Source organism: Petromyzon marinus, chromosome 12 (assembly GCF_048934315.1).
Source record: "Petromyzon marinus isolate PM22_M1 ecotype Great Lakes invasive population chromosome 12, UKy_Petmar_22M1.pri1.0, whole genome shotgun sequence".
Classification (NCBI taxonomy): Eukaryota; Metazoa; Chordata; class Hyperoartia; order Petromyzontiformes; family Petromyzontidae; genus Petromyzon; species Petromyzon marinus.
Window position 1 is genome coordinate 14,305,651 of NC_133678.1, and position 23,483 is coordinate 14,329,133.

At 41.4% G+C, this 23,483-nt stretch overlaps 16 non-coding genes across 16 annotated transcripts; all 16 read left to right on the forward strand.

The window, feature by feature from the left end:
* Positions 1-104: 104 nt before the first annotated feature.
* TRNAG-GCC (transfer RNA glycine (anticodon GCC)) lies at positions 105-175 on the forward strand. Its single transcript has one exon. It is a non-coding gene; the product is annotated as a tRNA-Gly (tRNA).
* A 1,198-nt stretch (positions 176-1,373) lies between these two features.
* Positions 1,374-1,444, forward strand: TRNAG-GCC (transfer RNA glycine (anticodon GCC)). The gene has a single exon. It is a non-coding gene; the product is annotated as a tRNA-Gly (tRNA).
* A 1,197-nt stretch (positions 1,445-2,641) lies between these two features.
* On the forward strand, positions 2,642-2,712 carry TRNAG-GCC (transfer RNA glycine (anticodon GCC)). The gene has a single exon. It is a non-coding gene; the product is annotated as a tRNA-Gly (tRNA).
* A 1,203-nt stretch (positions 2,713-3,915) lies between these two features.
* Positions 3,916-3,986, forward strand: TRNAG-GCC (transfer RNA glycine (anticodon GCC)). The gene has a single exon. It is a non-coding gene; the product is annotated as a tRNA-Gly (tRNA).
* A 1,203-nt stretch (positions 3,987-5,189) lies between these two features.
* TRNAG-GCC (transfer RNA glycine (anticodon GCC)) lies at positions 5,190-5,260 on the forward strand. The gene has a single exon. It is a non-coding gene; the product is annotated as a tRNA-Gly (tRNA).
* A 1,194-nt stretch (positions 5,261-6,454) lies between these two features.
* TRNAG-GCC (transfer RNA glycine (anticodon GCC)) lies at positions 6,455-6,525 on the forward strand. The gene has a single exon. It is a non-coding gene; the product is annotated as a tRNA-Gly (tRNA).
* A 2,281-nt stretch (positions 6,526-8,806) lies between these two features.
* Positions 8,807-8,877, forward strand: TRNAG-GCC (transfer RNA glycine (anticodon GCC)). Its single transcript has one exon. It is a non-coding gene; the product is annotated as a tRNA-Gly (tRNA).
* Positions 8,878-11,180: 2,303 nt separating this feature from the next.
* On the forward strand, positions 11,181-11,251 carry TRNAG-GCC (transfer RNA glycine (anticodon GCC)). The gene has a single exon. It is a non-coding gene; the product is annotated as a tRNA-Gly (tRNA).
* Positions 11,252-13,550: 2,299 nt separating this feature from the next.
* On the forward strand, positions 13,551-13,621 carry TRNAG-GCC (transfer RNA glycine (anticodon GCC)). The gene has a single exon. It is a non-coding gene; the product is annotated as a tRNA-Gly (tRNA).
* Positions 13,622-14,339: 718 nt separating this feature from the next.
* TRNAG-GCC (transfer RNA glycine (anticodon GCC)) lies at positions 14,340-14,410 on the forward strand. The gene has a single exon. It is a non-coding gene; the product is annotated as a tRNA-Gly (tRNA).
* Positions 14,411-15,609: 1,199 nt separating this feature from the next.
* Positions 15,610-15,680, forward strand: TRNAG-GCC (transfer RNA glycine (anticodon GCC)). The gene has a single exon. It is a non-coding gene; the product is annotated as a tRNA-Gly (tRNA).
* Positions 15,681-17,665: 1,985 nt separating this feature from the next.
* TRNAG-GCC (transfer RNA glycine (anticodon GCC)) lies at positions 17,666-17,736 on the forward strand. The gene has a single exon. It is a non-coding gene; the product is annotated as a tRNA-Gly (tRNA).
* Positions 17,737-18,454: 718 nt separating this feature from the next.
* Positions 18,455-18,525, forward strand: TRNAG-GCC (transfer RNA glycine (anticodon GCC)). The gene has a single exon. It is a non-coding gene; the product is annotated as a tRNA-Gly (tRNA).
* Positions 18,526-20,037: 1,512 nt separating this feature from the next.
* TRNAG-GCC (transfer RNA glycine (anticodon GCC)) lies at positions 20,038-20,108 on the forward strand. The gene has a single exon. It is a non-coding gene; the product is annotated as a tRNA-Gly (tRNA).
* Positions 20,109-21,624: 1,516 nt separating this feature from the next.
* Positions 21,625-21,695, forward strand: TRNAG-GCC (transfer RNA glycine (anticodon GCC)). Its single transcript has one exon. It is a non-coding gene; the product is annotated as a tRNA-Gly (tRNA).
* Positions 21,696-23,207: 1,512 nt separating this feature from the next.
* On the forward strand, positions 23,208-23,278 carry TRNAG-GCC (transfer RNA glycine (anticodon GCC)). Its single transcript has one exon. It is a non-coding gene; the product is annotated as a tRNA-Gly (tRNA).
* The last annotated feature ends 205 nt before the right edge of the window (positions 23,279-23,483 follow it).

Here is a 23,483-nt window from a genome sequence, read left to right on the forward strand (position 1 = left end):
GGGAAAGTTAGGAGCCAAATGTTCACAGAGAAGTCTCACTTGCACGCGACTGAAGGAAGATTAGTATGCATGCATCTCAGGTAGAATCACACCAGCCACATGAGGCATCGGTGGTTCAGTGGTAGAATTCTCGCCTGCCACGCGGGAGGCCCGGGTTCGATTCCCGGCCGATGCACTTTTATACAAATAAACAATAATAGACTGTTACACTTCCAACATCTACAGTGTATTCCACAGAGGAAAGTTAACACGCACAAAATATGCTATTCAACAGTATCAGGGTGTGCAAATCACCATAAATAGCTTTCATATTTATTCAAATTCACATGAATATTCATATCATCTGGAATAGTCTGCCAAATAAAGTCTGGTCGGCCTTGGCAATTGACTAAAAACATTTCTATTCCCTTCAGCTCTCCACGTTTAATTCACATTTTCTCATTGCCATCTGTGCTTCCGACTCAGATTTTTGCTGAACTTGGCGCATTAGCTTTTCCTGCTAGGTGGCACTCTGCTCACAATCAGGTACACATTTCCATCTTGATCAGGTGAAAACTCAGCCCAAAATTCCTCCATGGCTGATAAAAAGAAGTCCTACTTTGTTGGAAGTCAAGAGTAGTCCTTTTATGCAAAACTGGCCCATATAATTGGAATGTAAAATTTCAACCACAGGTTCTGGGTGACCAAATATATATCAGGTATGCATCATTGTTTGTTTGAAAAGGAAACACTTCTCCGCTTGTCCAACAGAAAGCGTGTTAGTTTGTACCTGCATAACAAATGCAGAGTGCTGTGCCAACAGTATAAAGTACTCAAATAATCAGCAAAATAAATAATCGTTCACTTGCAGGCCTAGCTCCAGCTCCTCTGGGATTTTGGGGACTACCGAGCGGTTGTGTGCGCCACTATGTCACAAATGATAGTAAACCTGGATGAGCCAAAAAGGACATTTGGTGGTGCAGGGCACAGCCCAGCACGCCCCTAGCGCCGGCCCTGATTCACTTGGTTCTGAGCCACTGCATATGCATATGCACCAGCTAACGTTTTGGCCACATGAAAAAAGTAAAAAGTCAGGTTCTAAATACACAGAGAAAACGCAATTTTGCACGATGGAAAAATAATACCATTCGTGCATCTCACTTTAACATTCGAGTGGTATGTGGTAGAGGTGAATCAGAGGTAGAATTCTGGACTGCCACGTGGGAGCGCTGGGATGGATTCCTGGAAAATGTACTTTTATCCAGATAAGCAACATCATAAATTAAAAATGGGAAAGTCAGGAGCCGAATGTTCACAGAGAAGTCTCACTTGCACGCGACTGAAAGAAGATTAGTATGCATGCATCTCACGTAGATTTACTCCAAATACATGAGGCATCGGTGGTTCAGTGGTAGAATTCTCGCCTGCCACGCGGTAGGCCCGGGTTCGATTCCCGGCCGATGCACTTTTATCCAAATAAACATCATTAGACTGTTACATTTCCAACATCTACAGTGTATTCCACATAGGAAAGTTAACACGCACAAAATATGCTATTCAACAGTATCAGGGTGTGCAAATCACCATAAATAGCTTTCATATTTATTCAAATTCACATGAATATTCATATCATCTGGAATAGTCTGCCAAATAAAGTCTGGTCGGCCTTGGCAATTGACTAAAAACATTTCTATTCCCTTCAGCTCTCCACGTTTAATTCACATTTTCTCATTGCCATCTGTGCTTCCGACTCAGATTTTTGCTGAACTTGGCGCATTAGCTTTTCCTGCTAGGTGGCACTCTGCTCACAATCAGGTACACATTTCCATCTTGATCAGGTGAAAACTCAGCCCAAAATTCCTCCATGGCTGATAAAAAGAAGTCCTACTTTGTTGGAAGTCAAGAGTAGTCCTTTTATGCAAAACTGGCCCCTATAATTGGAATGTAAAATTTCAACCACAGGTTCTGGGTGACCAAATATATATCAGTATGCGTCATTGTTTGTTTGAAAAGGAAACACTTGTCCGCTTGTCCAACAGATAGCGTGTTAGTTTGTACCTGCATAACAAATGCAGAGTGCTGTGCCAACAGTATAAAGTACTCAAATAATCAGCAAAATAAATAATCGTTCACTTGCAGGCCTAGCTCCAGCTCCTCTGGGATTTTGGGGACTACCGAGCGGTTGTGTGCACCACTATGTCACAAATGATAGTAAACCTGGATGAGCCAAAAAGGACATTTGGTGGTGCAGGGCACAGCCCAACACGCCCCTAGCGCCGGCCCTGATTCACTTGGTTCTGAGCCACTGCATATGCATATGCACCAGCTAACGTTTAGGCCACATGAAAAAAGTATAAAGTCAGGTTCTAAATACACAGAGAAAACGCAATTTTGCACGATGGAAAAATAATACCATTCGTGCATCTCACTTTAACATTCGAGTGGTATGTGGTAGAGGTGAATCAGAGGTAGAATTCTGGACTGCCACGTGGGAGCGCTGGGATGGATTCCTGGAAAATGTACTTTTATCCAAATAAGCAACATCATAAATTAAAAATGGGAAAGTCAGGAGCCGAATGTACACAGAGAAGTCTCACTTGCACGCGACTGAAAGAAGATTAGTATGCATGCATCTCACGTAGAATTACTCCAAATACATGAGGCATCGGTGGTTCAGTGGTAGAATTCTCGCCTGCCACGCGGTAGGCCCGGGTTCGAGTCCCGGCCGATGCACTTTTTTCCAAATAAACAACAATAGACTGTTACATTTCCAACATCTACAGTGTATTCTACATAGGAAAGTTAACACGCACAAAATATGATATTCAACAGCATCAGGGTGTGAAAATCACCATAAATAGCTTTCATATTTATTCAAATTCACATGAATATTAATAAAATCTGGAATAGTCTGCCAAATAAAGTCTGGTCGGCCTTGGCAATTGACTAAAAACATTTCTATTCCCTTCTGCTCACCACGTTTAATTCACATTTTCTCATTGCCATCTGTGCTTCCGTCTCAGATTTTTGCTGAACTATGCGCATTTGCTTTTCCTGCTAGGTGGCACTCTGCTCACAAGCAGGTACACATTCCCATCTTGATCAGGTGAAAACTCAGCCCCAAATTCCTCCATGGCTGATAAAAAGAAGTCCTACTTTGTTGGAAGTAAAGAGTAGTCCTTTTATGCAAAACTGGCCCCTATAATTGGAATGTAAAATTTCAACCACAGGTTCTGGGTGACCAAATATATATATATCAGGTATGCGTCATTGTTTGTTTGAAAAGGAAACACTTCTCCGCTTGTCCAACAGAAAGCGTGTTAGTTTGTATCTGCATAACAAAATGCAGAGTGCTGTTCCAACAGTATAAAGTACTCAAATAATCAGCAAAATAAATAATCGTTCACTTGGAGGCCTAGCTCCAGCTCCTCTGGGATTTTGGGGACTACCGAGCGGTTGTGTGCGCCACTATGTCACAAATAATAGTAAACCTGGATGAGCCAAAAAGGACATTTGGTGGTGCAGGGCACAGCCCAGCACGCCCCTAGCGCCGGCCCTGATTCACTTGGTTCTGAGCCACTGCATATGCATATGCACCAGCTAACGTTTTGGCCACATGAAAAAAGTAAAAAGTCAGGTTCTAAATACACAGAGAAAACGCAATTTTGCACGATGGAAAAATAATACCATTCGTGCATCTCACTTTAACATTCGAGTGGTATGTGGTAGAGGTGAATCATAGGTAGAATTCTGGACTGCCACGTGGGAGCGCTGGGATGGATTCCTGGAAAATGTACTTTTATCCAGATAAGCAACATCATAAATTAAAAATGGGAAAGTCAGGAGCCGAATGTACACAGAGAAGTCTCACTTGCACGCGACTGAAAGAAGATTAGTATGCATGCATCTCACGTAGAATTACTCCAAATACATGAGGCATCGGTGGTTCAGTGGTAGAATTCTCGCCTGCCACGCGGTAGGCCCGGGTTCGAGTCCCGGCCGATGCACTTTTTTCCAAATAAACAACAATAGACTGTTACATTTCCAACATCTACAGTGTATTCTACATAGGAAAGTTAACACGCACAAAATATGCTATTCAACAGTATCAGGGTGTGAAAATCACCATAAATAGCTTTCATATTTATTCAAATTCACATGAATATTAATATAATCTGGAATAGTCTGCCAAATAAAGTCTGGTCGGCCTTGGCAATTGACTAAAAACATTTCTATTCCCTTCTGCTCACCACGTTTAATTCACATTTTCTCATTGCCATCTGTGCTTCCGTCTCAGATTTTTGCTGAACTATGCGCATTTGCTTTTCCTGCTAGGTGGCACTCTGCTCACAAGCAGGTACACATTCCCATCTTGATCAGGTGAAAACTCAGCCCCAAATTCCTCCATGGCTGATAAAAAGAAGTCCTACTTTGTTGGAAGTAAAGAGTAGTCCTTTAATGCAAAACTGGCCCCTATAATTGGAATGTAAAATTTCAACCACAGGTTCTGGGTGACCAAATATATATATATCAGGTATGCGTCATTGTTTGTTTGAAAAGGAAACACTTCTCCGCTTGTCCAACAGAAAGCGTGTTAGTTTGTATCTGCATAACAAAATGCAGAGTGCTGTTCCAACAGTATAAAGTACTCAAATAATCAGCAAAATAAATAATCGTTCACTTGGAGGCCTAGCTCCAGCTCCTCTGGGATTTTGGGGACTACCGAGCGGTTGTGTGCGCCACTATGTCACAAATAATAGTAAACCTGGATGAGCCAAAAAGGACATTTGGTGGTGCAGGGCACAGCCCAGCACGCCCCTAGCGCCGGCCCTGATTCACTTGGTTCTGAGCCACTGCATATGCATATGCACCAGCTAACGTTTTGGCCACATGAAAAAAGTAAAAAGTCAGGTTCTAAATACACAGAGAAAACGCAATTTTGCACGATGGAAAAATAATACCATTCGTGCATCTCACTTTAACATTCGAGTGGTATGTGGTAGAGGTGAATCATAGGTAGAATTCTGGACTGCCACGTGGGAGCGCTGGGATGGATTCCTGGAAAATGTACTTTTATCCAGATAAGCAACATCATAAATTAAAAATGGGAAAGTCAGGAGCCGAATGTACACAGAGAAGTCTCACTTGCACGCGACTGAAAGAAGATTAGTATGCATGCATCTCACGTAGAATTACTCCAAATACATGAGGCATCGGTGGTTCAGTGGTAGAATTCTCGCCTGCCACGCGGTAGGCCCGTGTTCGAATCCCGGCCGATGCACTTTTATCCAAATAAACAACAATAGACTGTTACATTTCCAACATCTACAGTGTATTCCACATAGGAAAGTTAACACGCACAAAATATGCTATTCAACAGTATCAGGGTGTGAAAATCACCATAAATAGCTTTCATATTTATTCAAATTCACATGAATATTAATATAATCTGGAATAGTCTGCCAAATAAAGTCTGGTCGGCCTTGGCAATTGACTAAAAACATTTCTATTCCCTTCTGCTCACCACGTTTAATTCACATTTTCTCATTGCCGTCTGTGCTTCCGTCTCAGATTTTTGCTGAACTATGCGTATTTGCTTTTCCTGCTAGGTGGCACTCTGCTCACAATCAGGTACACATTCCCATCTTGATCAGGTGTAAACTCAGTCCAAAATTCCTCCATGGCTGATAAAAAGAAGTCCTACTTTGTTGGAAGTCAAAAGTAGTCCTTTTATGCAATACTGGCCCCTATAATTGGAATGTAAAATTTCAACCACAGGTTATGGGTTACAAAATATATATCAGGTCTGCCTCATTGATTGTTTGAAAAGGAAACACTTCTACGCTTGTCCAACAGAAAGCGTGTTAGTTTGTACCTGCATAACAAATGCAGAGTGCTGTGCCAACAGTATAAAGTACTCAAATAATCAGCAAAATAAATAATCGTTCACTTGCATGCCTAGCTCCAGCTCCTCTGGGATTTTGGGGACTACCGAGCGGTTGTGTGCGCTACTATGTCACAAATAATAGTAAACCTGGATGAGCCAAAAAGGACATTTGGTGGTGCAGGGCACAGCCCAGCACGCCCCTAGCGCCGGCCCTGATTCACTTGGTTCTGAGCCACTGCATATGCACCAGCTAACGTTTTGGCCACATGAAAAAAGTAAAAAGTCAGGTTCTAAAAACACAGAGAAAACGCAATTTTGCACGATGGAAAAAATAATACCATTCATGCATCTCGCTTTAAACATTCGAGTGGTATGTGGTAGAGGTGAATCAGTGGTAGAATTCTGGACTGCCACGTGGGAGCGCTGAGATGGATTCCTGGCAAATGTACTTTTATCCAGATAAGCAACATCATAAATTAAAAATGGGAAAGTCAGGAGCCGAATGTACACGGAGAAGTCTCATTTGCATGCGACTGAAAGAAGATTAGTATGCATGCATCTCACGTAGAATCACTACAACATCATGAGGCATCGGTGGTTCAGTGGTAGAATTCTCGCCTGCCACGCGGGAGGCCCGGGTTCGATTCCCGGCCGATGCACTTTTATCCAAATAAACAACAATAGACTGTAAATTTGTAGCGAATCGAGCAAAAAACCCACCATCATCTGCAGCTCGTGATGAAAAAAGTAAAAAGTCAGGTTCTAAATACACACAGAGAAAACGCAAATTTGCACGATGGAAAAAAGAATAGCGTTTATGCATCTCACTTTAAACATTCGAGTGGTATGTGTTAGAGATCATTCAATGGTAGAATTCTGGACTGCCACGTGGGAGCGCTGGGATGGATTCCTGGCCAATGCACTTTTATCCAGAGAAGCAACATCATAAACGCTTAAAATGCACGTGTAGTGGTTTCAAGAAAATGAGTTTCCATGTGAATAAAGAATATTGTATACTTGCAGCAACAAACACGGTGAGGTCACTTTCAGCAGCGAAAATCAGGTCGCAGTTATTTTATCAACGAAGTTCAATAACTTGTATTGGAGATGAGTGGTGTCGAATAATTTATCTTGTGGAAAGCCGTTCTACGCAATCTTTATAACAGGTGAAGAAATATTTTTAACAACATCCTAATAACTTGCATATAATCAATTAACTCCATCATCATCTTCTGATATTAATGAAAAATGGGAAAGTTAGGAGCCGAATGTTCACAGAGAAGTCTCACTTGCACGCGACTGAAAGAAGATTAGTATTCATGCATCTCACGTAGAATCACTCCAGCCACATGAGGCATCGGTGGTTCAGTGGTAGAATTCTCGCCTGCCACACGGGAGGCCCGGTGCGATACCCAGCCGATGCACTTTTATCCAAATAAACAACAATAGACTGTTACACTTCCAAAATCTACAGTGTATTCCACATAGGAAAGTTAACACGCACAAAATATGCTATTCAACAGTATCAGTGTGTGCAAATCACCATTAATAGCTTTCATATTTATTCAAATTAACATGAATATTCATATCATCTGGAACAGTCTGCCAAATAAAGTCTGGTCGGCCTTGGCAATTGACTAAAACATTTCTATTCCCTTCTGCTCTCCACGTTTAATTCACATTTTCTCATTGCCATCTGTGCATCCGTCTCAGATTTTTGCTGAACTTGGTGCATTTGCTTTTCCTGCTAGGTGGCACTCTGCTCACAATCAGGTACATATTCCCATCTTGATCAGGTGCAAACTCAGCCCAAAATTCCTCCATGGCTGATAAAAAGAAGTCCTACTTTGTTGGAAGTCAAGAGTAGTCCTTTTATGCAAAACTGGCCCCTATAATTGGAATGTAAAATTTCAACCACAGGTTCTGGGTTACGAAATATAGATCAGGTCTACCTCATTGATTGTTTGCAAAGGAAACACTTCCACGCTTGTCCAACAGAAAGCGTGATAGTTTGTACCTGCATAACAAATGCAGAGTGCTGTGCCAACAGTATAAAGTACTCAAATAATCAGCAAAATAAATAATCGTTCACTTGGAGGCCTAGCTCCAGCTCCTCTTGGATTTTGGGGACTACCGAGCTGTTGTGTGCGCCACTATGTCACAAATAATAGTAAACCTGGATGAGCCAAAAAGGACATTTGGTGGTGCAGGGCACAGCCCAGCACGCCCCTAGCGCCGGCCCTGATTCACTTTGTTTCTGAGCCACTGCATATGCATATGCACCAGCTAACGTTTTGGTCACATGAAAAAAGTAAAAAGTCAGGTTCTAAACACAGAGAAAACGCAATTTTGCACGATGGAAAAAATAATACCATTCATGCATCTCACTTTAAACATTCGAGTGGTATGTGGTAGAGATCATTCAGTGGTAGAATTCTGGACTGCCACGTGGGAGCGCTGGGATGGCTTCCTGGCCAATACACTTTTATCCAGAGAAGCAACATCATAAACGATTAAAATGCACGTGTAGTGGTTTCAAGAAAATGAGTTTCCATGTGAATAAAGAATATTCATCGCATCCGATACTTTTCCTTGTATACTTGCAGCAACAAACACGGTGAGGTCACTTTCAGCAGCGAAAATCAGGTCGCAGTTATTTTATCAACGAATTTCAATAACTAGTATTGGAGACGAGTGGTGTCGAATAATTTATCTTGCGGAAAACCGTTCTACGTAATCTTTATAACAGGTGAAGAAATAGTTTTAACAACATCCCAATAACTTGCATATAATCAATTTACTCCATCATCATCATCTTCTGATATTCATGAAAAATAGGAAAGTTAGGAGCCGAATGTTCACAGAGAAGTCTCACTTGCACGCGACTGAAAGAAGATTAGTATGCATGCATCTCACGTAGAATCACTCCACACACATGAGGCATCGGTGGTTCAGTGGTAGAATTCTCGCCTGCCACGCGGGAGGCCCGGGTTCGATTCCCGGCCGATGCACTTTTATCCAAATAAACAACAATAGACTGTAAATTTGTAGCGAATCGAGCAAAAAACCCACCATCATCTGCAGCTCGTGATGAAAAAAGTAAAAAGTCAGGTTCTAAATACACACAGAGAAAACGCAAATTTGCACGATGGAAAAAAGAATAGTGTTTATGCATATCACTTTAAACATTCGAGTGGTATGTGTTAGAGATCATTCAATGGTAGAATTCTGGACTGCCACGTGGGAGCGCTGGGATGGATTCCTGGCCAATGCACTTTTATCCAGAGAAGCAACATCATAAACGATTAAAATGCACGTGTAGTGGTTTCAAGAAAATGAGTTTCCATGTGAATAAAGAATATTCATCGCATCCGATACTTTTCCTTGTATACTTGCAGCAACAAACACGGTGAGGTCACTTTCAGCAGCGAAAATCAGGTCGCAGTTATTTTATCAACGAAGTTCAATAACTTGTATTGGAGACGAGTGGTGTCGAATAATTTATCTTGTGGAAAGCCGTTCTACGCAATCTTTATAACAGGTGAAGAAATATTTTTAACAACATCCCAATAACTTGCATATAATCAATTAACTCCATCATCATCTTCTGATATTAATGAAAAATGGGAAAGTTAGGAGCCGAATGTTCACAGAGAAGTCTCACTTGCACGCGACTGAAAGAAGATTAGTATTCATGCATCTCACGTAGAATCACTCCAGCCACATGAGGCATCGGTGGTTCAGTGGTAGAATTCTCGCCTGCCACACGGGAGGCCCGGTGCGATACCCAGCCGATGCACTTTTATCCAAATAAACAACAATAGACTGTTACACTTCCAAAATCTACAGTGTATTCCACATAGGAAAGTTAACACGCACAAAATATGCTATTCAACAGTATCAGTGTGTGCAAATCACCATTAATAGCTTTCATATTTATTCAAATTAACATGAATATTCATATCATCTGGAACAGTCTGCCAAATAAAGTCTGGTCGGCCTTGGCAATTGACTAAAACATTTCTATTCCCTTCTGCTCTCCACGTTTAATTCACATTTTCTCATTGCCATCTGTGCATCCGTCTCAGATTTTTGCTGAACTTGGTGCATTTGCTTTTCCTGCTAGGTGGCACTCTGCTCACAATCAGGTACATATTCCCATCTTGATCAGGTGCAAACTCAGCCCAAAATTCCTCCATGGCTGATAAAAAGAAGTCCTACTTTGTTGGAAGTCAAGAGTAGTCCTTTTATGCAAAACTGGCCCCTATAATTGGAATGTAAAATTTCAACCACAGGTTCTGGGTTACGAAATATAGATCAGGTCTACCTCATTGATTGTTTGCAAAGGAAACACTTCCACGCTTGTCCAACAGAAAGCGTGATAGTTTGTACCTGCATAACAAATGCAGAGTGCTGTGCCAACAGTATAAAGTACTCAAATAATCAGCAAAATAAATAATCGTTCACTTGGAGGCCTAGCTCCAGCTCCTCTTGGATTTTGGGGACTACCGAGCTGTTGTGTGCGCCACTATGTCACAAATAATAGTAAACCTGGATGAGCCAAAAAGGACATTTGGTGGTGCAGGGCACAGCCCAGCACGCCCCTAGCGCCGGCCCTGATTCACTTGGTTCTGAGCCACTGCATATGCATATGCACCAGCTAACGTTTTGGTCACATGAAAAAAGTAAAAAGTCAGGTTCTAAACACAGAGAAAACGCAATTTTGCACGATGGAAAAAATAATACCATTCATGCATCTCACTTTAAACATTCGAGTGGTATGTGGTAGAGATCATTCAGTGGTATAATTCTGGACTGCCACGTGGTAGCGCTGGGATGGCTTCCTGGCCTATACACTTTTATCCAGAGAAGCGACATCATAAACGATTAAAATGCACGTGTAGTGGTTTCAAGAAAATGAGTTTCCATGTGAATAAAGAATATTCATCGCATCCGATACTTTTCCTTGTATACTTGCAGCAACAAACACGGTGAGGTCACTTTCAGCAGCGAAAATCAGGTCGCAGTTATTTTATCAACGAATTTCAATAACTAGTATTGGAGACGAGTGGTGTCGAATAATTTATCTTGCGGAAAACCGTTCTACGTAATCTTTATAACAGGTGAAGAAATAGTTTTAACAACATCCCAATAACTTGCATATAATCAATTAACTCCATCATCTTCATCTTCTGATATTCATGAAAAATAGGAAAGTTAGGAGCCGAATGTTCACAGAGAAGTCTCACTTGCACGCGACTGAAAGAAGATTAGTATGCATGCATCTCACGTAGAATCACTCCACACACATGAGGCATCGGTGGTTCAGTGGTAGAATTCTCGCCTGCCACGCGGGAGGCGCGGGTTCGATTCCCGGCCGATGCACTTTATCCAAATAAACAACAATAGACTGTAAATTTGTAGCGAATCGAGCAAAAAACCCACCATCATCTGCAGCTCGTGATGACAAAAGTAAAAAGTCAGGTTCTAAATACACACAGAGAAAACGCAAATTTGCACGATGGAAAAAAGAATAGTGTTTATGCATATCACTTTAAACATTCGAGTGGTATGTGTTAGAGATCATTCAATGGTAGAATTCTGGACTGCCACGTGGGAGCGCTGGGATGGATTCCTGGCCAATGCACTTTTATCCAGAGAAGCAACATCATAAACGATTAAAATGCACGTGTAGTGGTTTCAAGAAAATGAGTTTCCATGTGAATAAAGAATATTCATCGCATCCGATACTTTTCCTTGTATACTTGCAGCAACAAACACGGTGAGGTCACTTTCAGCAGCGAAGATCAGGTCGCAGTTATTTTATCAACGAAGTTCAATGACTTGTATTGGAGACGAGTGGTGTCGAATAATTTATCTTGTGGAAAGCCGTTCTACGCAATCTTTATAACAGGTGAAGAAATGTTTTTAACAACATCCCAATAACTTGCATATAATCAATTAACTCCATCATCATCTTCTGATATTAATGAAAAATGGGAAAGTTAGGAGCCGAATGTTCACAGAGAAGTCTCACTTGCACGCGACTGAAAGAAGATTAGTATTCATGCATCTCACGTAGAATCACTCCAGCCACATGAGGCATCGATGGTTCAGTGGTAGAATTCTCGCCTGCCACACGGGAGGCCCGGTGCGATACCCAGCCGATGCACTTTTATCCAAATAAACAACAATAGACTGTTACACTTCCAAAATCTACAGTGTATTCCACATAGGAAAGTTAACACGCACAAAATATGCTATTCAACAGTATCAGTGTGTGCAAATCACCATTAATAGCTTTCATATTTATTCAAATTAACATGAATATTCATATCATCTGGAACAGTCTGCCAAATAAAGTCTGGTCGGCCTTGGCAATTGACTAAAACATTTCTATTCCCTTCTGCTCTCCACGTTTAATTCACATTTTCTCATTGCCATCTGTGCATCCGTCTCAGATTTTTGCTGAACTTGGTGCATTTGCTTTTCCTGCTAGGTGGCACTCTGCTCACAATCAGGTACATATTCCCATCTTGATCAGGTGCAAACTCAGCCCAAAATTCCTCCATGGCTGATAAAAAGAAGTCCTACTTTGTTGGAAGTCAAGAGTAGTCCTTTTATGCAAAACTGGCCCCTATAATTGGAATGTAAAATTTCAACCACAGGTTCTGGGTTACGAAATATAGATCAGGTCTACCTCATTGATTGTTTGCAAAGGAAACACTTCCACGCTTGTCCAACAGAAAGCGTGATAGTTTGTACCTGCATAACAAATGCAGAGTGCTGTGCCAACAGTATAAAGTACTCAAATAATCAGCAAAATAAATAATCGTTCACTTGGAGGCCTAGCTCCAGCTCCTCTTGGATTTTGGGGACTACCGAGCTGTTGTGTGCGCCACAATGTCACAAATAATAGTAAACCTGGATGAGCCAAAAAGGACATTTGGTGGTGCAGGGCACAGCCCAGCACGCCCCTAGCGCCGGCCCTGATTCACTTGGTTCTGAGCCACTGCATATGCATATGCACCAGCTAACGTTTTGGTCACATGAAAAAAGTAAAAAGTCAGGTTCTAAACACAGAGAAAACGCAATTTTGCACGATGGAAAAAATAATACCATTCATGCATCTCACTTTAAACATTCGAGTGGTATGTGGTAGAGATCATTCAGTGGTAGAATTCTGGACTGCCACGTGGGAGCGCTGGGATGGCTTCCTGGCCAATACACTTTTATCCAGAGAAGCAACATCATAAACGATTAAAATGCACGTGTAGTGGTTTCAAGAAAATGAGTTTCCATGTGAATAAAGAATATTCATCGCATCCGATACTTTTCCTTGTATACTTGCAGCAACAAACACGGTGAGGTCACTTTCAGCAGCGAAAATCAGGTCGCAGTTATTTTATCAACGAATTTCAATAACTAGTATTGGAGACGAGTGGTGTCGAATAATTTATCTTGCGGAAAACCGTTCTACGTAATCTTTATAACAGGTGAAGAAATAGTTTTAACAACATCCCAATAACTTGCATATAATCAATTAACTCCATCATCATCTTCTGATATTAATGAAAAATGGGAAAGTTAGGAGCCGAATGTTCACAGAGAAGTCCCACTTGCACGCGACTGAAAGAAGATTAGTATGCATGCATCTCACGTAGAATCACTCCACACACATGAGGCATCGGTGGTTCAGTGGTAGAATTCTCGCCTGCCACGCGGGAGGCCCGGGTTCGATTCCCGGCCGATGCACTTTTATCCAAATAAACAACAATAGACTGTAAATTTGTAGCGAATCGAGCAAAAAACCCACCATCATCTGCAGCTCGTGATGAAAAAAGTAAAAAGTCAGGTTCTAAATACACACAGGGAAAACGCAAATTTGCACGATGGAAAAAAGAATAGTGTTTATGCATCTCACTTTAAACATTCGAGTGGTATGTGTTAGAGATCATTCAATGGTAGAATTCTGGACTGCCACGTGGGAGCGCTGGGATGGATTCCTGGCCAATGCACTTTTATCCAGAGAAGCAACATCATAAACGATTAAAATGCACGTGTAGTGGTTTCAAGAAAATGAGTTTCCATGTGAATAAAGAATATTCATCGCATCCGATACTTTTCCTTGTATACTTGCAGCAACAAACACGGTGAGGTCACTTTCAGCAGCGAAAATCAGGTCGCAGTTATTTTATCAACGAAGTTCAATAACTTGTATTGGAGACGAGTGGTGTCGAATAATTTATCTTGTGGAAAGCCGTTCTACGCAATCTTTATAACAGGTGAAGAAATATTTTTAACAACATCCCAATAACTTGCATATAATCAATTAACTCCATCATCATCTTCTGATATTAATGAAAAATAGGAAAGTTAGGAGCCGAATGTTCACAGAGAAGTCTCACTTGCACGCGACTGAAAGAAGATTAGTATGCATGCATCTCACGTAGAATCACTCCACACACATGAGGCATCGGTGGTTCAGTGGTAGAATTCTCGCCTGCCACGCGGGAGGCCCGGGTTCGATTCCCGGCCGATGCACTTTTATCCAAATAAACAACAATAGACTGTTACACTTCCAACATCTACAGTGTATTCCACAGAGGAAAGTTAACACGCAAAAAAAATGCTATTCAACAGTATCAGGGTGTGCAAATCCCCATAAATAGCTTTCATATTTATTCAAATTCACATGAATATTCATATCATCTGGAATAGTCTGCCAAATAAAGTCTGGTCGGCCTTGGCAATTGACTAAAACATTTCTATTCCCTTCTGCTCTCCACGTTTAATTCACATTTTCTCATTGCCATCTGTGCTTCCGTCTCAGATTTTTGCTGAACTTGGCGCATTTGCTTTTCCTGCTAGGTGGCACTCTGCTCCCAATCAGGTACACATTCCCATCTTGATCAGGTGTAAACTCAGCCCAAAATTCCTCCATGGCTGATAAAAAGAAGTCCTACTTTGTTGGAAGTCAAGAGTAGTCCTTTTATGCAAAACTGGCCCCTATAATTGGAATGTAAAATTTCAACCACAGGTTCTGGGTTACGAAATATAGATCAGGTCTACCTCATTGATTGTTTGCAAAGGAAACACTTCCACGCTTGTCCAACAGAAAGCGTGATAGTTTGTACCTGCATAACAAATGCAGAGTGCTGTGCCAACAGTATAAAGTACTCAAATAATCAGCAAAATAAATAATCGTTCACTTGGAGGCCTAGCTCCAGGTCCTCTTGGATTTTGGGGACTACCGAGCGGTTGTGTGCGCCACTATGTCACAAATAATAGTAAACCTGGATGAGCCAAAAAGGACATTTGGTGGTGCAGTGCACAGCCCAGCACGCCCCTAGCGCCGGCCCTGATTCACTTGGTTCTGAGCCACTGCATATGCATATGCACCAGCTAACGTTTTGGCCACATGAAAAAAGTAAAAAGTCAGGTTCTAAAAACACAGAGAAAACGCAATTTTGCACGATGGAAAAAATAATACCATTCATGCATCTCGCTTTAAACATTCGAGTTGTATGTGGTAGAGGTGAATCAGTGGTAGAATTCTGGACTGCCACGTGGGAGCGCTGAGATGGATTCCTGGCAAATGTACTTTTATCCAGATAAGCAACATCATAAATTAAAAATGGGAAAGTCAGGAGCCGAATGTACACGGAGAAGTCTCATTTGCATGCGACTGAAAGAAGATTAGTATGCATGCATCTCACGTAGAATCACTCCACACACATGAGGCATCGGTGGTTCAGTGGTAGAATTCTCGCCTGCCACGCGGGAGGCCCGGGTTCGATTCCCGGCCGATGCACTTTTATCCAAATAAACAACAATAGACTGTAAATTTGTAGCGAATCGAGCAAAAAACCCCCCATCATCTGCAGCTCGTGATGAAAAAAGTAAAAAGTCAGGTTCTAAATACACACAGAGAAAACGCAAATTTGCACGATGGAAAAAAGAATAGTGTTTATGCATCTCACTTTAAACATTCGAGTGGTATGTGGTAGAGATCATTCAATGGTAGAATTCTGGACTGCCACGTGGGAGCTCTGGGATGGATTCCTGGCCAATGCACTTTTATCCAGAGAAGCAACATCATAAACGATTAAAATGCACGTGTAGTGGTTTCAAGAAAATGAGTTTCCATGTGAATAAAGAATATTCATCGCATCCGATACTTTTCCTTGTATACTTGCAGCAACAAACACGGTGAGGTCACTTTCAGCAGCGAAAATCAGGTCGCAGTTATTTTATCAACGAAGTTCAATAACTTGTATTGGAGACGAGTGGTGTCGAATAATTTATCTTGTGGAAAGCCGTTCTACGCAATCTTTATAACAGGTGAAGAAATATTTTTAACAACATCCCAATAACTTGCATATAATCAATTAACTCCATCATCATCTTCTGATATTAATGAAAAATGGGAAAGTTAGGAGCCGAATGTTCACAGAGAAGTCTCACTTGCACGCGACTGAAAGAAGATTAGTATTCATGCATCTCACGTAGAATCACTCCAGCCACATGAGGCATCGGTGGTTCAGTGGTAGAATTCTTGCCTGCCACACGGGAGGCCCGGTGCGATACCCAGCCGATGCACTTTTATCCAAATAAACAACAATAGACTGTTACACTTCCAAAATCTACAGTGTATTCCACATAGGAAAGTTAACACGCACAAAATATGTTATTCAACAGTATCAGTGTGTGCAAATCACCATTAATAGCTTTCATATTTATTCAAATTAACATGAATATTCATATCATCTGGAACAGTCTGCCAAATAAAGTCTGGTCGGCCTTGGCAATTGACTAAAACATTTCTATTCCCTTCTGCTCTCCACGTTTAATTCACATTTTCTCATTGCCATCTGTGCATCCGTCTCAGATTTTTGCTGAACTTGGTGCATTTGCTTTTCCTGCTAGGTGGCACTCTGCTCACAATCAGGTACATATTCCCATCTTGATCAGGTGCAAACTCAGCCCAAAATTCCTCCATGGCTGATAAAAAGAAGTCCTACTTTGTTGGAAGTCAAGAGTAGTCCTTTTATGCAAAACTGGCCCCTATAATTGGAATGTAAAATTTCAACCACAGGTTCTGGGTTACGAAATATAGATCAGGTCTACCTCATTGATTGTTTGCAAAGGAAACACTTCCACGCTTGTCCAACAGAAAGCGTGATAGTTTGTACCTGCATAACAAATGCAGAGTGCTGTGCCAACAGTATAAAGTACTCAAATAATCAGCAAAATAAATAATCGTTCACTTGGAGGCCTAGCTCCAGCTCCTCTTGGATTTTGGGGACTACCGAGCGGTTGTGTGCGCCACTATGTCACAAATAATAGTAAACCTGGATGAGCCAAAAAGGACATTTGGTGGTGCAGGGCACAGCCCAGCACGCCCCTAGCGCCGGCCCTGATTCACTTGGTTCTGAGCCACTGCATATGCATATGCACCAGCTAACGTTTTGGTCACATGAAAAAAGTAAAAAGTCAGGTTCTAAACACAGAGAAAACGCAATTTTGCACGATGGAAAAAATAATACCATTCATGCATCTCACTTTAAACATTCGAGTGGTATGTGGTGGAGGTGAATCAGTGGTAGAATTCTGGACTGCCACGTGGGAGCGCTGAGATGGATTCCTGGCAAATGTACTTTTATCCAGATAAGCAACATCATAAATTAAAAATGGGAAAGTCAGGAGCCGAATGTACACGGAGAAGTCTCATTTGCATGCGACTGAAAGAAGATTAGTATGCATGCATCTCACGTAGAATCACTACAATAACATGAGGCATCGGTGGTTCAGTGGTAGAATTCTCGCCTGCCACGCGGGAGGCCCGGGTTCGATTCCCGGCCGATGCACTTTTATCCAAATAAACAACAATAGACTGTAAATTTGTAGCGAATCGAGCGAAAAACCCACCATCATCTGCAGCTCGTGATGAAAAAAGTAAAAAGTCAGGTTCTAAATACACACAGAGAAAACGCAAATTTGCACGATGGAAAAAAGAATAGTGTTTATGCATCTCACTTTAAACATTCGAGTGGTATGTGTTAGAGATCATTCAATGGTAGAACTCTGGACTGCCACGTGGGAGCGCTGGGATGGATTCCTGGCCAATGCACTTTTATCCAGAGAAGCAACATCATAAACGATTCAAATGCACGTGTAGTGGTTTCAAGAAAATGAGTTTCCATGTGAATAAAGAATATTCATCGCATCCGATACTTTTCCTTGTATACTTGCAGCAACAAACACGGTGAGGTCACTTTCAGCAGCAAAAATCAGGTCGCAGTTATTTTACCAACGAATTTCAATAACTAGTATTGGAGACGAGTGGTGTCGAATAATTTTTCTTGCGGAAAACCGTTCTACGTAATCTTTATAACAGGTGAAGAAATAGTTTTAACAACATCCCAATAACTTGCATATAATTAATTAACTCCATCATCATCTTCTGATATTCATGAAAAATGGGAAAGTTAGGAGCCGAATGTTCACAGAGAAGTCTCACTTGCACGCGACTGAAAGAAGATTAGTATGCATGCATCTCACGTAGAATCACTCCACACACATGAGGCATCGGTGGTTCAGTGGTAGAATTCTCGCCTGCCACGCGGGAGGCCCGGGTTCGATTCCTGGCCGATGCACTTATATCCAAATAAACAACAATAGACTGTTACACTTCCAAAATCTAGAGTGTATTCCATATAGGAAAGTTAACACGCACAAAATATGCTATTCAACAGTATCAGTGTGTGCAAATCACCATTAATAGCTTTCATATTTATTCAAATTAACATGAATATTCATATCATCTGGAATAGTCTGCCAAATAAAGTCTGGTCGGCCTTGGCAATTGACTAAAACATTTCTATTCCCTTCTGCTCTCCACGTTTAATTCACATTTTCTCATTGCCATCTGTGCATCCGTCTCAGATTTTTGCTGAACTTGGCGCATTTGCTTTTCCTGCTAGGTGGCACTCTGCTCACAATCAGGTACACATTCCCATCTTGATCAGGTGCAAACTCAGCCCAAAATTCCTCCATGGCTGATAAAAAGAAGTCCTACTTTGTTGGAAGTCAAGAGTAGTCCTTTTATGCAAAACTGGCCCCTATAATTGGAATGTAAAATTTCAACCACAGGTTCTGGGTTACGAAATATAGATCAGGTCTACCTCATTGATTGTTTGCAAAGGAAACACTTCCACGCTTGTCCAACAGAAAGCGTGATAGTTTGTACCTGCATAACAAATGCAGAGTGCTGTGCCAACAGTATAAAGTACTCAAATAATCAGCAAAATAAATAATCGTTCACTTGGAGGCCTAGCTCCAGCTCCTCTTGGATTTTGGGGACTACCGAGCTGTTGTGTGCGCCACTATGTCACAAATAATAGTAAACCTGGATGAACCAAAAAGGACATTTGGTGGTGCAGTGCACAGCCCAGCACGCCCCTAGCGCCGGCCCTGATTCACTTGGTTCTGAGCCACTGCATATGCATATGCACCAGCTAACGTTTTGGTCACATGAAAAAAGTAAAAAGTCAGGTTCTAAACACAGAGAAAACGCAATTTTGCACGATGGAAAAAATAATACCATTCATGCATCTCACTTTAAACATTCGAGTGGTATGTGGTAGAGATCATTCATTGGTAGAATTCTGGACTGCCACGTGGGAGCGCTGGGATGGCTTCCTGGCTAATGCACTTTTATCCAGAGAAGCAACATCATAAACGATTAAAATGCACGTGTAGTGGTTTCAAGAAAATGAGTTTCCATGTGAATAAAGAATATTCATCGCATCCGATACTTTTCCTTGTATACTTGCAGCAACAAACACGGTGAGGTCACTTTCAGCAGCGAAAATCAGGTCGCAGTTATTTTGTCAACGAATTTCAATAACTAGTATTGGAGACGAGTGGTGTCGAATAATTTATCTTGCGGAAAACCGTTCTACGTAATCTTTATAACAGGTGAAGAAATAGTTTTAACAACATCCCAATAACTTGCATATAATCAATTAACTCCATCATCATCTTCTGATATTTATGAATGATGGGAAAGTTAGGAGCCGAATGTTCACAGAGAAGTCTCACTTGCACGCGACTGAAAGAAGATTAGTATGCATGCATCTCACGTAGAATCACTCCACACACATGAGGCATCGGTGGTTCAGTGGTAGAATTTTCGCCTGCCACGCGGGAGGCCCGGGTTCGATTCCCGGCCGATGCACTTTTATCCAAATAAACAACAATAGACTGTTACACTTCCAACATCTACAGTGTATTCCACAGATGAAAGTTAACACGCACAAAAAATGCTATTCAACAGTATCAGGGTGTGCAAATCACCATAAATAGCTTTCATATTTATTCAAATTCACATGAATATTCATATCATCTGGAATAGTCTGCCAAATAAAGTCTGGTCGGCCTTGGCAATTGACTAAAACATTTCTATTCCATTCGGCTCTCCACGTTTAATTCACATTTTCTCATTGCCATCTGTGCTTCCGTCTCAGATTTTTGCTGAACTTGGCGCATTTGCTTTTCCTGCTAGGTGGCACTCTGCTCACAATCAGGTACACATTCCCATCTTGATCAGGTGTAAACTCAGCCCAAAATTCCTCCACGGCTGATAAAAAATAAGTCCTACTTTGTTGGAAGTCAAGAGGAGTCCTTTTATGCAAAACTGGCCATTATAATTGGAATGTAAAATTTCAACCACAGGTTCTGGGTTACCAAATATATATCAGTTCTGCGTCATTGTTTGTTTGAAAAGGAAACACTTCTCCGCTTGTCCAACAGAAAGCGTGTTAGTATGTACCTGCATAACAAATGCAGAGTGCTGTGCCAGCAGTATAAAGTACTCAAATAATCAGCAAAATAAATAATCGTTCACTTGCATGCCTAGCTCCAGCTCCTCTGGGATTTTGGGGACTACCGAGCGGTTGTGTGCGCCACTATGTCACAAATAATAGTAAACCTGGATGAGCCAAAAAGGACATTTGGTGGTGCAGGGTACAGCCCAACACGCCCCTAGCGCCGGCCCTGATTCACTGGGTTCTGAGCCAACTGCATATGCATATGCATCAGCTAACGTTTTGGCCACATGAAAAAAGTAAAAAGTCAGGTTCTAAATACACAGAGAAAACGCAATTATGCACGATGGAAAAAATAATACCATTCATGCATCTCACTTTAAACATTCGAGTGGTATGTGTTAGAGATCATTCAATGGTAGAACTCTGGACTGCCACGTGGGAGCGCTGGGATGGATTCCTGGCCAATGCACTTTTATCCAGAGAAGCAACATCATAAACGATTCAAATGCACGTGTAGTGGTTTCAAGAAAATGAGTTTCCATGTGAATAAAGAATATTCATCGCATCCGATACTTTTCCTTGTATACTTGCAGCAACAAACACGGTGAGGTCACTTTCAGCAGCAAAAATCAGGTCGCAGTTATTTTACCAACGAATTTCAATAACTAGTATTGGAGACGAGTGGTGTCGAATAATTTTTCTTGCGGAAAACCGTTCTACGTAATCTTTATAACAGGTGAAGAAATAGTTTTAACAACATCCCAATAACTTGCATATAATTAATTAACTCCATCATCATCTTCTGATATTCATGAAAAATGGGAAAGTTAGGAGCCGAATGTTCACAGAGAAGTCTCACTTGCACGCGACTGAAAGAAGATTAGTATGCATGCATCTCACGTAGAATCACTCCACACACATGAGGCATCGGTGGTTCAGTGGTAGAATTCTCGCCTGCCACGCGGGAGGCCCGGGTTCGATTCCTGGCCGATGCACTTATATCCAAATAAACAACAATAGACTGTTACACTTTTAAAATCTAGAGTGTATTCCATATAGGAAAGTTAACACGCACAAAATATGCTATTCAACAGTATCAGTGTGTGCAAATCACCATTAATAGCTTTCATATTTATTCAAATTAACATGAATATTCATATCATCTGGAATAGTCTGCCAAATAAAGTCTGGTCGGCCTTGGCAATTGACTAAAACATTTCTATTCCCTTCTGCTCTCCACGTTTAATTCACATTTTCTCATTGCCATCTGTGCATCCGTCTCAGATTTTTGCTGAACTTGGCGCATTTGCTTTTCCTGCTAGGTGGCACTCTGCTCACAATCAGGTACACATTCCCATCTTGATCAGGTGCAAACTCAGCCCAAAATTCCTCCATGGCTGATAAAAAGAAGTCCTACTTTGTTGGAAGTCAAGAGTAGTCCTTTTATGCAAAACTGGCCCCTATAATTGGAATGTAAAATTTCAACCACAGGTTCTGGGTTACGAAATATAGATCAGGTCTACCTCATTGATTGTTTGCAAAGGAAACACTTCCACGCTTGTCCAACAGAAAGCGTGATAGTTTGTACCTGCATAACAAATGCAGAGTGCTGTGCCAACAGTATAAAGTACTCAAATAATCAGCAAAATAAATAATCGTTCACTTGGAGGCCTAGCTCCAGCTCCTCTTGGATTTTGGGGACTACCGAGCTGTTGTGTGCGCCACTATGTCACAAATAATAGTAAACCTGGATGAACCAAAAAGGACATTTGGTGGTGCAGTGCACAGCCCAGCACGCCCCTAGCGCCGGCCCTGATTCACTTGGTTCTGAGCCACTGCATATGCATATGCACCAGCTAACGTTTTGGTCACATGAAAAAAGTAAAAAGTCAGGTTCTAAACACAGAGAAAACGCAATTTTGCACGATGGAAAAAATAATACCATTCATGCATCTCACTTTAAACATTCGAGTGGTATGTGGTAGAGATCATTCAGTGGTAGAATTCTGGACTGCCACGTGGGAGCGCTGGGATGGCTTCCTGGCCAATGCACTTTTATCCAGAGAAGCAACATCATAAACGATTAAAATGCACGTGTAGTGGTTTCAAGAAAATGAGTTTCCATGTGAATAAAGAATATTCATCGCATCCGATACTTTTCCTTGTATACTTGCAGCAACAAACACGGTGAGGTCACTTTCAGCAGCGAAAATCAGGTCGCAGTTATTTTATCAACGAAGTTCAATAACTAGTATTGGAGACGATTGGTGTCGAATAATTTATCTTGCGGAAAACCGTTCTACGTAATCTTTATAACAGGTGAAAAAATCGTTTTAACAACATCCCAATAACTTGCATATAATCAATTAACTCCATCATCATCTTCTGATATTCATGAAAAATGGGAAAGTTAGGAGCCGAATGTTCACAGAGAAGTCTCACTTGCACGCGACTGAAAGAAGATTAGTATGCATGCATCTCACGTAGAATCACTCCACACACATGAGGCATCGGTGGTTCAGTGGTAGAATTCTCGCCTGCCACGCGGGAGGCCCGGGTTCGATTCCCGGCCGATGCACTTTTATCCAAATAAACAACAATAGACTGTTACACTTCCAACATCTACAGTGTATTCCACAGAGGAAAGTTAACACGCACAAAAAATGCTATTCAACAGTATCAGGGTGTGCAAATCACCATAAATAGCTTGCATATTTATTCAAATTTACATGAATATTCATATCATCTGGAATAGTCTGCCAAATAAAGTCTGGTCGGCCTTG